This window comes from Lynx rufus, unplaced genomic scaffold (assembly GCF_022079265.1).
Source record: "Lynx rufus isolate CCGP_SWC_20201006 ecotype Redwood Valley unplaced genomic scaffold, mLynRuf1.p SCAF_8, whole genome shotgun sequence".
Lineage (NCBI taxonomy): Eukaryota > Metazoa > Chordata > Mammalia > Carnivora > Felidae > Lynx > Lynx rufus.
The window spans coordinates 11,590,992-11,607,249 of record NW_025814896.1 but is presented as its reverse complement, the minus strand read 5'-3'; positions in this window follow the sequence as shown (position 1 = coordinate 11,607,249).

The following is a 16,258-nucleotide window of genomic DNA, read 5'->3' as shown; positions in this document are numbered from 1 at the left end:
TCAGCACAGAGCCCTATGTGGGGCTCGAACCCACGAACCGTGAGATCGTGACCTGAGCCGAAGGTGGATGTGTAACTAACTGAGCCACCCAGGCGCCCCGGAAAGTGACATTTTTATCATATCACATCAAGGGTAGATCCTATGAACGTGATTTATCACTGTGGGTATTGACCTTGACCACCTGGCTCAGGCAGTTTTTGTCAGTTTTCTCCACTGTGAAGTCACTCTCTTTTCCCCTTTCCATAGTATCCTCTTTGGAAGGCAGTCGTTCTGTGTGGCCCCCACCTATGGAGTAGGGACTATACTCCGCAGCAGGGATGATTGAGAGTCCTTCCGTATAGCACGTTTGTCTTCTCCCCTACGTACGTATTCAGCTTCGCTCGTATCGGTACGGACTCAAGGATATTGATTTTATTTATACTTTGGGTTACAATTCAACACACTGCATTTCGTTGCTCAGGTTGTCCCAACCTGGACCGCGGAGAGCTCTTGAAGGTGGCTTCTTTGCCCTTTGGCGTGCCCCCATCAACATCGGGGGTTTTTTGTTTGTTGGTTGGTTTTCATCTTGAGCCCTTTCTTACCTCTGGCACCACAAGCTGCTTCAGGCGAACATTCCTGCCCCAGTCTTAGCATCAGCCGTTTCTCGGTGTGGAGCCGTGGTTCCTCCTATCAGAGAATGGCATTAGGACCCAAGCTCTGGATGCCACGTGTACCTGTGGCTGGCGGGGTAGCATTTCTTGTAGGCCTTCCTGGCTGACGGGGCAAAGAAACATGTGTTGTGTATTCAACCCATGTATACGCACGCATCTGCAAATATTTTTATATGTGACCATCTATATCTGTATTAGGCAAATCTGAGTTTATGCCAATCTCCAGAATCCATGATATCTTATAACGTGGTCTGAAATAGCAGTGTGTTACCCTGTCGATGACCATAATCATAGCTGGCGCTTACTGAATGTTCACAAGCGTTGAAGTTCTTTCTAAGTGTTTAATGTGCATCATTTTTATACTGCATGATGGTCCCGGGTTCTGGTGACTCCCCTCAACCCCGTTTTACCAATGAGGAAGTGAGGACACAGGGAAGGCAAGTATCTTTCCCGAAGTCTCCCAGCCGGTAAGTGGTGAAGTAGGTTTCAACATCAGCCTCAATCATCTCAACCTATCATATCAATCATAGAACCTATCATCAATCATTGAGATACACCCACATCTTGCATTAATAGAACTTATATGTGATGGGAAACAAGAAGAAAGAAAGAAAGAAAGAAAGAAAGAAAGAAAGAAAGAAAGAAAGAAAGAAAGAAAGAAAGAAAGAAAAGAGAAAGAAAGAAAGAAAGAAAGAAAGAAAGAAAGAAAGAAAGAAAAAAGAAAAGAAAGAAACCCAAATGTTACCTTGCAGCTGACTGGCTGATACAGTCTTACATTTCAGGACATCTCACTTAAATGTCACGATTTCCCATATGTAACCCATAACATACATTTATGTTTTGGCTCTCAGACGCTTTCTGCTCCAGCGTCTATTGTCTCTAATGACGACAGATGAAAGAACTCAGGTATTCCCAGTTTGCCTGGCCACCGTGCTGGGCCATCCTCAGGACCTCCCTCCAGCCGGCCCCATGGGAAATTCTCAGGGACAGAGTCTTCTGGGAAACACGTCCTAGGCAGCTCAGATCCCAGAGGAGGATGGAAAGGAAGCATGGGTGCAGGGAGGGGGCAGGCAGCCTCGGAGCTGACTCCCAGGTGTTCGCCCGCGTCAGGCTGGTCTGACCTGCTGGGCCTCTTCCGGGAATCCTGGACGGAGCCTACTTGACCCCCAGCATGGCCAGAGGCAGCCCAAGGCCCCCTCTTCTCAGGCTGGCCCCACCCTCCTCAGGCCCATTAGCAGCCTGGTCCCACCTCCTCCAGGAAGCCTTCTTTGCCTGCCCCACCCTCAATGACGTCCATGTTCTCTGAAATCCCAGGCGTAGACCAAGGGTCTCGAAGTAGGAGCCCTCGGAAATTCTTCCTTTAACGTGCACAGTGTTTTCTAGCATTTTGATTTGGTTCTAGCATTGAAAAGCAAGCGGTTTCCTGCAAAAATGTGGACACTCGGCCCAGCTTACAAGCGTTGAAAGCCCGGCCGCCCTGAGCTCACATTCCCATCGGCTGGCTCAGCCCTGCGCATAGTAGGGGCTCTGCCACTGTGGACAGCGTGAACGGGCCGGTGCGCTCAGCTTGGGGGCCTGCCTTTGGAGGCGGACAGGACTGATTTTCAATGCCCTGCCCCTCCCTGGCTATGGGGCCCGGGGGAAAAACACTTCTCTTCACTCAGCCTCAGTTTCCTCGTTTGGAAAATGGGCTTATGTCGTGAGGATGATGTGAGCTAATGTCGGGGGTGGGCTTAGGGTGGGACAGGCACTCAGGGAACCTGCATAAATAGCTTCTTCTCTTTCCTGTTTGCTTTGCTTTGGTATCTCTCGGTTCCTGGTGACGTCACTATCCATCCGCTCGTGCCACAGGTGCCTGCTGTGTGCCAGACGCATGTAAGACCTCGGTTGCTGCCTTCCTGGTCTAGCTGAGGAGGCATTTTATCCATGCTTGCACTTGTCCGTTCACTACCGAATACCCGCTGTGTGCCAGGAGTCGTTCGGAACACTGAAGATCCAGCAGTGAACAAAACGGACAAAAATCCCTGCCATCACGGGGCTGACAATCTAGTGGTGCCTGTTAGACAATAAACCAACATAGTGTCGGGTAGCACGAAGTTCTGTGAAGAAGAATCATGGGCATGATAGAGGGGCTGCTGCTTGGTCAGAGAAGGGGTCTCTGTGAGCAGAGGGCGAGAGGGAGGGAGCCATGTGGCTGGCTGTCAGAGGTAAGAGCATTCCCGGCAGAGGGAACAGCAAGTGCAAAGGCCCTGAGGCAGGCGTGGTGTGGCGTGTTTGAGGCTTAAGGAAAGGCCAGTGTGACTGATGGGGGCTGAGTTACATGTTTCCGTAATGTTGGAATTCCTCTCCTTCCCTTTTCTACATCCATCCCCCCTCCTGTCTCTCTCAATGTCTTTTTTACAACGGGTCTCTTAAGTTTGTAATCCAAACGCGCAATGACAATTTATAAAAATAGAAATAATATCTGGGAAGCCCTTGGGTATGAGTTGATGTGGCACCACCCTGGTGTTAGCTCCCCCCTCCAGCAGAGTGCCTTTCTTCTTCCTTCTGCCCCATCATTCTGTGGTTTGGGGAAGGTGAGTGTGGGGTGGGCACAAGGGTCTGTGGCTGGGGAAGGTACCTCTTCCCCCCTCCTTCTTTCCCCTCCCCTCCTCTTTTTTCCCCCCTCTTTTTTCCTACCTGCAAACTCTTCAGCGGAAAGAAGCACCCACATTTGGGAAGTCTTGTTTCAGAACCACTGAGAACGTGTGAGGTCTCTGGAGCCCGGCTGGGGCACAGATCATCGTGTCAGAAGGAGGATGTGCTTGAGAAAATGAAGGTCTTCAAAGGGGCTCTGGTCCTACCTGAAGGCCCCTCACTGTCTCCAGAGCAGAGCTTCTGGGCTCCTTCCCATCCCCCACCGCCCCTGGGCCAGCCTCGCTGTCTCCTGCCCTCCCCTCTGGCTCACCTCCTCCCTGGGCTCCCTGCTTCCTCCCAAGGCCCCTCTGTTGGGAGCCCTTAGGACGAAGTCAGACCGGGCCCCCCTACTCAGGCGCCCTACCAGGCCCTGGAGGCCCAGCATGACCGACCCCATCACCTCTCTGAGCTCACCTGCCCCTTGCCTTGTCCCCAGCGCACTGGCCTCCTTGCTGCCCCATGAGGGGCTCCTGCTCTTTGATTGCTGCCTGGCCCCCAGCAACCTGCCTGCCCCCCACCCCCCGGGGGAGAAGGGCCTCCAGCCACACCTGCTTATAGCTCCCTGTCTCCACCAGCCAAGCCCTTTATCACCGTGTGAAGAAACACATCCCTGGGTCTGCTCACTGGGCAGCCACCCCTGTCCCCACAGGGTGTCAGCCTCAGGAGGGCCCGCTGGGTCTGGGGACCTTGCCCCAGGGCCTGGGAACAGTGTCAGGCATGCGGTATGCAGTAGGTGCTCAATGCATGCTTGGTGAATGAGTGAGCACTAGTGTTTTAGAGTCAGGCCTTGGAGTCTTGGCACAGTTCTTGAAATTCTAGCAGACTCAGGGGCTGTGGCCCCACCAGCTCCCGCTGTTTGTCTTTCTTTATGTCTCTCTGTCATCCCCTGCCCTGGCCTCCTCCGCGGGCCCTGGGCCAGCTCCTGCTGCCGGACACGTTTCTGCCACTCGAGCTGCCATGCGCCCCACGAGGGCCCCTCCAAATGTGACAAAGCGGTCCCGCGAGGAGCAGGGAGTGAGCCGAGGAGGGTAGGAGCTCTCGCAGCCTTCTCGCGGCACGACTCCTTGAAGTCGATAAGCTCTCTGCTCTCTGTGACCTGATTTCCTCGTCTTTACAAAGAGAATTGACAATTTCTGCGCCTTCCTTTATTTCTCTTCCAAATATGCTTATTATCTTATTGGCTTATGGTGAAGCTCTCCGAGAAGTTTACGGGTGGGGGACCTTCACCACTGCAACCGCCCTGGCAACAGAAGCAGTTCTTGCCAGGAGCTGACCATGTGTGGGCCTGGAATGGGCGTGTTCCTGGCTCAGGCCACTGTCTGCCCTGGGCTTGGCACACAGGGCTCCTTCTGCCTGGCCAGGCCTCCTTTCAGAGACTTGAACTCACTAGGCTCTGCCTTTAGTCTCAGGGGTTTGGCAGGTGCTTTTCCTTCTGCTTGAGATGTTCTTCCTTCTCTCCTTGGCCTGGTTAAATTCCTAGCTCTGATTCTGATCCTGGCTCCAACACCACCTCCTTCAGGAAGCCCTCCCTGATGACACCCCACGAGTCAGGTCACTCTGTTAACCACGTTTTATCATTTATCACTGTTGTATTACTTTATTTACTTGCTCTCAGCCCCCGTAGGGCTCCCTACCCCATTATCTGAGCTCAAGCTTCCCCTGGGGGGAAGTTGGGAGGCCCAGGCCCATGAATCAGCAAAGTTCTCCTTCCCCTCTTGGCACTTTCTCTGTGGAGGCTGAGAGTTGGCTTACTCCAAGGGGGACTAAATTCAAGGGGTGCGTAGATGGAGGGGGGGTGGGCAGGGCCTCTCCCCATCCCGCAGACCAGCCATCTACTCTCAGACAGCTTCTCCCACCTCCATGACAGTGGCCTCCCTGCCTGAGCCACCAACACTGCTCTCCTCTTTCCCCCACCCTTCCTGGAGAGCCAGAGTGGGCTTTTCAAATCCCAACCTAATCCCCAATCTGCCTTGCTCCAAACCCTTCCCTGGCTCCCTGTTACTCAGAGATACTCCAAGCCCTCTGTTCTGATCTTACCTCTCTCCCTTAGCCCCAGCAACACCTGGATCCTTTCAGCTCCCTGCCTGCGGCCCTTTGCACTCGCTGTTCCCTCTGCTCTAAACACTGTTCCCCCCAATGGATGAAAAGCCACAGGACTCCCTCCCTCACCTCCTTTGGGTCTTTGCCCAAACATCCCTTTCCCGGTGAGGCCCTCCTTGACTGCCCTATTTAAAAATGTAATCTCCCTGCTGTCCCTTCTCCCCTTTCCCTCCTTTATTTCTCCCTATAATCTTGACACCCGGGAATAGTCCACATAGGTTACTGATTCATCTTGTTTCCTGTCTGTCTCTCCCACTAAAATGTCAGCTCCTCCAGGGCAGGTGCCTGGGTCAGTGCTGTTCCCTGCTGTATCCCCAGCAAGGAGTGAGCCCAGGGATCAGACCGGCCTGGCTTGGAGTTCTGGCTCAGTCACTTCCTGACCTCTTCCTTTCCGGACCTCAGTTTTCCCACCTGAAAAATGGGAGAAAACGTGGGACTGGAGTAAGGGCAAAATAAAACCCTGTTTATAAAGTGCCTGGTGCCTGCATGTGTCAAGAGACCACCCCCTCCCCCAAACCGGCCCAAATCAAAACTCATCATTCATCATTTTGGGGAAACGGGTGACACCATTCTGGTCTGTCCACACCATGAACTATTATGCAGCTATTAAAAAGAATGGTTCCCAGTGTTCCCAGGTGACTTGTGTGGCTACTCTTGTTTGTTTGTTCTCTAGCGCATAGATATTTTTTTCTCTAGGACTTATTTTTAACCGAAATAAGTTCCAAGTGGAATACAATGTGCGTAGCAGTCTACCTTTGTTTTAAAAAGGAGGAGGGATATATACGTTGATATATATTTTTTTAGTTTTAAAAATTGAAGTGGAATTCACATAACAAAGTAGCCATTTTAATTAATCGTTACATAATTAACCATTTTAAAGCCTGCAATTCGGCGGCATTTAGTCCATTTGCAACGTTGTGCAACCATGACCTCTGTTTAGTTCCAACACATTTCATCACCCCCTAAATAGACCCTGTACCCATCAGACACGTCACTCCTCGCCCTGCCCGCCCCCAGCGCCTGGCGATCGCTAATTTGCTTCCTGTGTCTATTGGGTTTATCTATTTTGGGTATTTCATATAAATGGAATCCTATAACAGATGACCTATTGCGTCTGGCTTCTTTCAATTAGCATCATGATTTTTTCGAGTAGTGAGTAGTGTGTGCCAGTAATTCGTTCCTTTTTATGGGCAAATAATGTTCTATTGTGTGGACAGACCACATTATGTTTATCCATTCACCTGTTGATGGGCATTTAGGTTGTTTTCACCGTGTGGCCATTGTGAATAGTGGTGTGGTGACCAATCGAGTAGAATTCTTGTTTGCGTAGAGATTTCTTAAATGCGAAAAAGCGAGATGCTAGAAAGGGTGAACAATGTGATCCTGATTTGTAAAAGAAATGACAGATAAAGAAATCCCTTGTCCAGGCATGGTCTGTATAGGATTTTCATGCTTACAGAAAAATATGTAAAAACCCATTCTCAACTGTCAACACGGGGAGAGAGAAGGCTTTTGCAGAAAAGGAAAAGAGAAAAAAGGAGGCCAGATGCCAAATGAAAACAGTGCACACGAAATGATTCCATTTAGGCATGTGTGACAAGTTACAGATTGAGAAATTGTGTACGTCGATCTAAAAAAAAAAAAAACCTGAAAAACAACAAAAACCCCCCGAACTATTCTCTGCAAGAAGGGCTGGGCAGGAGGCTGATCTCTTGGGGAAAATGAGGTCGGGATAGAAGGGATGTGGGGAGTGCATGTGCTCCAGGGTGTCCCCCCACCCACCCCCCGCCCCCGCTGATTGTGAGGTCCCCTGGAACCAAACTGCCCAAGCGTTGCTGATTTCTGGCTGGGACCTGTGAATAGGAGCCAGAACCTTCCTTGTGGGGGTGCAGTGGTCCTGCTTGGGGCCCCTCTGCAGTGATCCCCTGCATGTGGTTCCCATTTCCTGTAGGGAGGTGCTGAGTCAAGGGGAAAGGTAGGAAGGGACGCAGGAGGAGGGAGAAGTGGGTGAGTGTGGCCAGACTGGGGGATGGACCCATTGGCCTCCACTGGCCTCAGGGCCCTCACCCAGGAGGCCTGGCCTCCTGACTGCTGAACCTGCTTTGTCTCTGCTGTCTCTTTCTTCCTTTGGGAAATCTTGCAACCACCTGGAACATCGCAGGAGATGGTCATAAGGAGCCCCAGCTCCCCATGACCTGACTTTGTCAAATCTTAACATTTTAGCATGTCGATTTCAGATCTGCAGTAGTCAGGGTGTGGCGGGAAACAGACGGCTCAAACCTGATACTTTGGGGAAAATGGAATGAAGTGACTCTTCACAGGTGTGGGCAGGGGTAAGGGAACCAACCAAGGAAAGGTGCAGAGTGGGGCCGGCATGGGTGGGGAACAGATGTCTGCAGGGAGGGGCTGCATGGAGAGGCCCCCTGGCGGGAGCTGGGAACCTCGGGAAGGACGGCTCTGGCCTGGGGGACAGGACGCAGCAGGGAGGGGGCTGTTATGCCCGTCCAGCCCTCCCATCTCCTCCATTCAGGGAACCCCATAGGAAGCCCGGAGCAGGGGTGATGGCGCCCCTTCAGGTCAGCCTCCTAGGCACAGATTAGGGTGGGGAAGGTGGTGATCTGGAGGGAGCAAAGGAGGACGCTCGCCAGTTCGTCCCCCTGGAGTGGCAGGTGAGAACCCACGTTCGCCCCCGGTGTGGCTCAGTCTTTAGCTCTGGCCCACGATGTGGGTGACGTGGGGGGCTCGTGCTGACTTGGAACCTTTGCCATTGTCAGGGCTTTGAAGCTCTGTTAATGAAGCACTTACTACCAGCTAAGTGTTGCACCCCAGCTGGTAGCCTGATCCCCTCCCTCCCTAGTTTTATAGCTTAGGAAAGCAAGGTGCAGAGAGGAGCCAGCTTTGTGCAAGCAGGGCCCAGAGCTGGACCTGAACCCGGAGCTGCTGTTGTGGAAATCGGAGCCCTGGGCCGTGATGCCCTCTGCCCCGCGGCCCAGGTGTCCTCCGTCTGTGCTCTGTGAAGTCCCCAGGAGGACTGCCTCCCAAATTCCCTCTCACGCTTGGGGGCAGGTCCAGGGTACCCAGGCCCCCTCTTGGGAAAGCATCCTGATTCAGTCTGACCCGGGCTCTGCCAGTTCTACCTAGGCCTCAGTCTGTCCATCTGGAAGATGGGCACATATGAGCCCCTCCCGGCAGTGAAGTTTGAAGCTTTGCTGAGGTGACAAAGCAAGAAACCTAGGACCCCCGAGGACCCCCGCACACGGGAGGCCGGCCCAGCTGGCCCTGCTGGGTTTCTGATTTCTGAGACGCCTCCTGGGGGCCGGATCCCCAGCTGGAGGAAGGATGAGGCCTGGCCCTGGGGGCCCTGGGGGAGGCCCGGTCCCAGGACAATGCCGAGCATTGAGTTCATGCCAGCCCCGGTTTGGGGTTGGAAAAATAGAGCAATCTGGGCAGGACTGACACAAAGGCCGGGGGGCCAGGTTGGCTGAGGGGCGTCAGGTTACCCCCCACAGGCTGCAGCCACACTGGCGGCTTCCCTAGCAGCTCGGGGGGGGGGTGTTTTTCTTTCCCCAAAGATTATAATTAAGTGAGCGATCAGGGCCCCTCGCTAAGGCCTCGCAGGCGGGTTTCGTTACAGGAAGAATTGCACGTACGGGGGTTCAGAGGGCTGACAGGGGCGTGTCACCACCACGGTAATAATGGCAGCGGTAATAACAGCCAGGCTGCGGGAGGGTCTCGGGAGGGTCTCCCCTGGGCCAGGCCCCAGGCCCCAGGCGAATGGGTCCCCTGCACCACCTGGCTCCTGCCCGAAGCGGGGGTCAGATCCCCATTTCATAAAGGGGCAAACAGAGGCTCAGAGTCGCTTTGGAGGCGGTTTCCTTCATTTCTTCAGCAGAGGTGGGGGGAGGTGGTGCAGGGTCTGGACTCACACGGGCCTCTGAGCCCCCCTGCCTCGGTTTCCTCCTCTGGAAAAGGAGGCTAGCCCCGGGGCTGGCCTCGCTGAGCTGTGAGCGACGACTGAGTGGGTGTGCAGTGAGGCCTCAGAAAATGTCTGTCCCCTCCTTCCTTCCACCATGATGAAGGGGGCCAGGCTCGGCCCCTGAGGACTTTGTGCTGGCCACATGTCTGCCCCCACCTCTTCCTCCGTGAGTGAGGGGCTCAGGCCTTCAGGGGTGCTGGAGTGTAGGTGGGGGAGGCTTCAGATGATTTCTGATGTTGGGAGTGTAGTCTGGGCAGAGGGGACAAGTGGGTTCAGTGGCTAGGCGCTGGAGAGCACTGTCTGGGGAGCAGTGCAATGCTTCAGTTAGACCACAGGGTTTGAATTTCAGCTCCATCGTGTCTTTGCTGTGTGACTTCAGGCAGGCTACTCGAGCTCTCTGGTCTCAGACTATTACCCACAGAACGAGTGTGGAAAACCTTCTGCAAAGCGCTGTTGTGAAGAGAACACTGCCTGGCACATAATAATACTCAATGTGTGTTGTTATTCGTAACCGCTTCCCGCAGGAAGCCCACCCTGGCTTCCTCTGGCTCCGGAGGCCGCCTGGGCACCCTCCCTCATGGGATGTTGCCTCTTCCACATGCCAGTCTCCCACCCCCAGCCAGATGCTCGGACTGGGACCGCCACGAGGAGAACCCAGCATGCAACAGCCGCGGGAGGCCAGGTGTTGGGCGAACGGCATCACTGAGCACCTACGTCCTGTGTCGAGACCTCAAGTCTTTTTTTTTTTTTTTAAATTTTTTTTTTTCAACGTTTTTATTTATTTTTGGGACAGAGAGAGACAGAGCATGAACGGGGGAGGGGCAGAGAGAGAGGGAGACACAGAATCGGAAACAGGCTCCAGGCTCTGAGCCATCAGCCCAGAGCCCGATGCGGGGCTCGAACTCACGGACCGCGAGATCGTGACCTGGCTGAAGTCGGACGCTTAACCGACTGCGCCACCCAGGCGCCCCGAGACCTCAAGTCTTGAGTTTAACGGCTTTCTTTTCCTGGGATGTCGGCTTCCCCAAGACTGACGCATAGTAGGTGCCCAAGAAATACGTGATGGAATTGTTGAGATAAACATGTACTCGGAGGAAAGGAGGTGTCTGAGACTGGGGGCCTCAGCGGGCTGAGATCATGGGACTCACCAAGAAGAAAAATAATAGTAATACTTGCCACTATTTTCCGTGCTCCAGGCTCCATGCTGAGTCATCTCAGTGCATCTGCCCGGCAGGCTAGTGCTGTTATTGTTTCCACCTCCCAGCTGGGGAAACCGAGGCACAGAGAGGCCAACATAGCTGACCCCACGTCACACAGCAAGTGAGTGGCAGAGCCAGTATCCTACCCAAGCCTGCTGAGTGAGGTGCTTGCCCTGAGACTGTAACAGCATACCTACTCCCACCTAGGGGGAAAGTACTCTTACTGTACCCGTTGTGCAGATGGGGAAACAGAGGCCAGATGGCCTGCCCGTGTCTGCACACAGAAACTGTGGTTGAGCAGGAGATGCCCGAGGGAGGGCCCTGGATACCCAGGCTAGCGCCTCGAGGGAGGGGTCGGAGGCCCCAAGCAAGCTGTCCCCTGACTGTCAGCGTCTCTGGCCGATACCCTGGCCTCTGTTTACCGAGCCCAACACCTAGAATGCTGCTCCTTCCGCCTGCCCAGGAATCTCAGGTGCCTTCACAATAGGATTCTCTGTCCCTGCAGCTGATTTTCATTCAGCCCTTTGTGCTAAAAAGAAAAAAATGAAAAGAAAACTTGGCTCTAGGCCCCCCTGTCCCTTCCCCCACTTCCTAGAGAGAAAGGAAGATCCTAGCCTCTTTTTTCCCTCGTTCTGGGGCCCAGAGATGTCTGCAGCCAGCCCAAGGTCACACAGCAGGGTTGGCCTTGGACTCCTCATCCAGTGCTCTGCTCATGGCACCCCGGCTTCAAGGCCGGTTGTGCCCTCCCCACCCCTGCATTTGCTCCTCTTGGCTCTGTCCTCTAGGCCTGGGGGAGCAGAGGAAGTGGGGCCAGTGTTCCTTGAGGCTTATTACATGCGGGGCACTCTGCCATCCCCAAATTCATAGGATCCTCAGCACAGCTCTGTGAGGTCCTGTCACCCCATTTAACAGATGAGAAAACTGAGGCACAGAGAAATGAAGTGCCCGAGGTCACAGTGACGGAAAGTGCCAGGGCAGAGATTTGAACTTGTGTTCCTACGGTTCTGTTGCTGCCACACCTGATGCCTTCTTGTAGGGAGGCCTGAGCCCCGTTGACGGCGGAGTGGGGGGCACGGGAGGGAAGTGGGAGCCGGGGCTGGGCCGGGACCCTGGAGTGGAGCCAGACAGCAACAATGGGTCCTCAGAGATGGTGGTGGCCCCGGGCGGGGCGTGAGCCGTGGCCAGGGGCCGCAGGGCTGGGCTGTGGGCCGGCAGGCTCAGCACAGCTTCCCTCCCCTCCAGCTCCTGGGTCGGGACCTGGGGACAGCCCCCTGGCACCTCAGCTCCCAAACCCAACAGGTCCAGGGCTCGTGCAAGAGGCGGGGGGCCGGGCCAGCAGCCCCTGGCAACGATAATGGCTAAGGCACCATACCTCATGCTAATCTAGAACTACCTGTAGGCCAGGCACTGCATCAGGGGCCCTGTAGGAATGCCCTTCTATGGATGCGGAAAGGGAGGCCCAGAGAGGCCCTTGGCACTTGCCCAGGGCCACAGAGGGACAAAGAGCTTCGGAAAGTGGGGCCCTCAGAGAGTGAGCTGCCTGTCCCAAGAGGCATACAAGCAGAGGAGGAGGGACCTCACCGGGGTCGCAGTGAGGCGTTAGTGCTCACCAGTGGCGGCTCACTGAACTCGGGGCCTGGGCAGCCGGGAGTTGGGGAGCGGATGAGGCCTCTTGGGCTGTGGAGGGATTAAAAGAGTGACTGGATGCCCAGGGTTGGAAATGTGGCTGCCATGGAGTAGGCACACCCTTCGTGGGGCGTCCACTGTTTGCAGAAACAGTAGCTCACACTTCTGGAGCCTGCCATGCACCCAGGCCCTGTGCCTCTATGGTTTTGAGTGCTCACTGTTTCTCAGTCGGCTCGCTGAGTGCTTCGGGGATACTTGAGACTCGTGATACCTCAGGAGAGCCACCTCATTCACATCCCTCATTCACGCCGGCAGATGAGGGAGCCGAGGCTCAGAGAGGCCCAGGGACATGCAGGGGAGGTAATCGGCATGGCTGGATGCGTGAACCAGTCTGCCTCTGCTGTGTGGCCTCGGGCAGCTACTAACTTCCTTGGGCCTCAGTTTCCCTATCTGTACATTAGGTTGGGCATCCATGGCATCCTAGACTTCTAGGTGAAGATTTGAGTGTCTGCGAGGCTACACTGTCTTCCCCCCAGGACCTTGCTGCCCCAAGTGAAATCCTCTCTAAAAGACTCCTTTTCAGCCTCCGCATTCCCACCACCTCTCTATTTCCTCCCCTGCCTCGGGGTTCATTTCCATTTGCCTCTAGTCCCAATTAGGCCATCTTCCGTGCCTGAAACGGTGAAGGCATTTAATTAAATCTTAGAACAGGAAGTCTGGATGTGGGGCTGTTCCTGGATCGGTTATCTGGGTTCTTCACGTCTCCCGTCTTCATGGGTCCCAGTGGCTGCTGTGGCACCAGACATCACATCCCATATAACCACATCTTAACTAGGAAGGGAAAGGGGTGGGCCAAAAAGGAGGTTTTTTCATCCAGAATCTCACTCTTTCATCAAGCAGGAAAGTATTTCCTAAATGTCCCAGTAGACTTCCCCCTGTGACTACGTAACCATGGAGTCACGTGTCCACCTTTAAACCAGAAAAGAATTCCCGGGGCTGACTTAGATGAATGTGAGGATTCCGCCTCTCAGGCTGTCCCAAAGAAATGTGGCTCTGGGGGCAACGGGGCCACAGCCAGGCCAGCCATCTGGTGCCAGCCTCGCTGACGTTCATTCCCCCTCTAGACTACACCGGTGGGCCTGGGGGTGCTGGCCTTTCTCTGGCTGGTTCTCTTGGTGGTGAGCAGCGTCTTCCCAGGCCTCCAGATGCCGGGGAAGATGCTCTGGTTCTCCCCTTCCTCCCTGCCCGGTCCTCCTCAGGCCTCGCAAATGGCCCTTGGGCTGAGGCGGAGCCCTCTCCTGCCTTCACCTGCCCATGCCCGGCGAGCCGGGCAGCATGGCGTCGGTCCCGCGTTCCTAGTCCCTGTCAGTGTCGGCCTCGGTGCCCCACTGGACACACGGACTGCCTGAGCCCAGCCTCTTCCTCCTCCCACGTCTCTGTCTTGCTCGGGTTTCCAATCAGAGGTGTGGGTGTCACTTAACCTGCCACATCCACCTCCCCTCCCCCAGCACACACTCCCCAGCTCGGAGAAAGGCACTGCCGCCCCCAGCGATCAGGTCTCAGACCCTGGAGGTGCTTTCCACCCCACTCTCTCCTACCCCACGTCCAGTCCGTCCGTCGGCAAATCCCACTGGCCTGACCTTCCACCTGCGCCCAGATCCGACCCGCCTCCCCTCCGCTGCCACCTCCTGGCATGTCTTCTTCACCGGTGGCCGCCTCCCAGAGTCCTGTTGGAGCCTCGGCACACCGCTGCCCTGCCCAGACCCCTCCCGTGGCTCCCACCTGCTTCCAGGAATGCTGGGTCCTCCCCAGCCCCGGAGATCCTGAAGGATGGGCCCCTCCCCTCCCCACGCCTCCACCCTCCCTTCTGGCCATGCTGCCTTTGGCTGCTTCTTAAACAACACCCCAAGCGTTTCCCCGCCCTCTCCCCACTTTTGCCCTTATCGGTCCCTCTACCGTTCTTCTGGATTTTTTCCGTGTCCTGCCCCCTCCCCTCACTTGGGCCCGTGCTCCTCAGTGAGACCTCCCAGCCCACCCCCTACTGCAGCCCTCCCTCTTTCTCGGTCCCGACCCTGATTCAGTTTTCTGCCGCACACTCGTCATCCTCTCTCTGTATTTACGTGTCCGTCTGCTCAGTGTCTCGTGCCCGCCCCGAAGGTGAGCTCTAGCAAACGGGAACTGTGTCTCATTTGGCACGGGGCCTGGCACACAGGTGGTGCACTAAACCCCCGTGCCTGGCAGCGGTCTGGGCAAGATGACCTCCCGCGGATGTGGCCGTGGAGACACCGTTGGGGCTGGAGGTGGCTCCCGGCTGAGGTCTAGTGGGCCCCCTCCCGCCCCAGGGGTGCTGCCTGGGCCTCAGGGCAGGAGAGGGTCCCAGGCAGTGGGGAGAGGATCTCTGAATGGAGCCAGGACTTTCATGGTGTCACAGAGCCTTCGGGGGTCCGGAGGTGACGCTGGACAGGAACGGACTGTAGGAATTTTCAGTCCACCCTCGTGCTCTCTTTCATCCTGTCTGATGGTTTAATTTTTTTTTCTTTTTTATGGAGAGGTGTCACCCACTGTTCAACAGAAGATCCCAGTGCGGTGGCCCACGTGTCCCAAGTACAAGCTCTAAAGCTGGTTTGTAAGGTGGAAATCAACCACGGCCAAGTTCCCCTTGGGGATTCCACAGGAAGGACACGGCCCTCCCCACCCGAGGCGGATGTACGGTTTCCATAAATTCGGCCCACCAACCCCCCACCCCCACCCCAGCGTTGGGACCCTGCCCAGGGGAGGCTTGGCTTATGTTTGGGGGCCACGGTGTGGCTGCATCTGAGCAGACCCAGACTGGGGGAACCGCTAACCCATATCTCCCCCTCCTGGCATATCCACCATCCGATGGCTCTTTTCTCTCTGAGACTTTTTATTTTTTGCTGAGCACGTGTAGTTGAATTCCTGTCAAAGTACCTAAATTGTGACTGCCCTGAGTGTGACAGAGACAAGAGTGTGTGTGTGTGTGTGTATGTGCTCTTCTGGTTCATCTTGGGGGCCTCCTGGCCTTGACCCCTTCTCCGGAGTGACCCCAAGGCCCATCCTTTGAACACCAGGCTCAGGGGATCCCAGTCTGAAAGCCCACGATCAAGGTCCATCCGTCTCGTTTCCATGCAGGAAAATAAGGATGTGAGAGGCGAGGGAGGCAGAGCTTTGGGGACAAGGAGCAGAGTGGCTGCAGCCTGGGCAGGGCAGGGGTGGTGCAGGGTCCAAGGCCAGACCAGGACCTGAGGGAGGGCGTCTGGGGGCATGGCTTGCCTGTCGCTCTATTCATTCTGTGCTTAGCGTTCGTTCATTCAACAAATGTTAATGAAGCATGTACTCTGTGCCAGGTGCTGAGGAGACAATGATCCCTGCCTACAAGGAGCTCATAGCCCAGTGTGGGAGATGGACATTAGCCAACTCACTCCCAGAAACGTCAATTTGTGACTGACAAGTATGAAGTGATGAGGATCTTTGATGGGCAGGAGGGTGCATGTGGTTGGGGAGGTCAGAAAGACTTTCTAGAAGATACCGAGCTGAAAACTGAAGGATGAGTAGAGGCCAAGTGGATGAGAAATGGAGGAACAAATGTTCCAGCAAGTGGCCACAGCATGTGCAAAGGTCCTGTGGTGGGACAGAACAGAACAGAGGGAGTTGGTGAATCTAAAAGACCTTGTACCTGGAGCTGTGAGGTGAGGGGTGAGTGGGGAGTAGGGAAGGCTGAGGCTCCACAGCGAGAGCAGCCTGGTCTTATGCTGAGAGCAGTGGAGGACCTTGGGAAAGGCTGAGCAGGGAGGAAAGTCACGAGGCACCTCTGCCCGCCTCTGCCTTCCCACCTGACTACTTGGCATGCCCTGGCTCAGCATCTTTCATGAATGTTCTCTTTGAATCTCTACCACTTCTGAAGACCAGCTTCTGAAGGTGCCAGGAGTTGAACCCACTTGTCAGATGAGGAAACTGAGTCCCTGGATCTTCCCATGGCCCCACCCGCTTCCTCCTGCCCAGAGAAAAGAGGA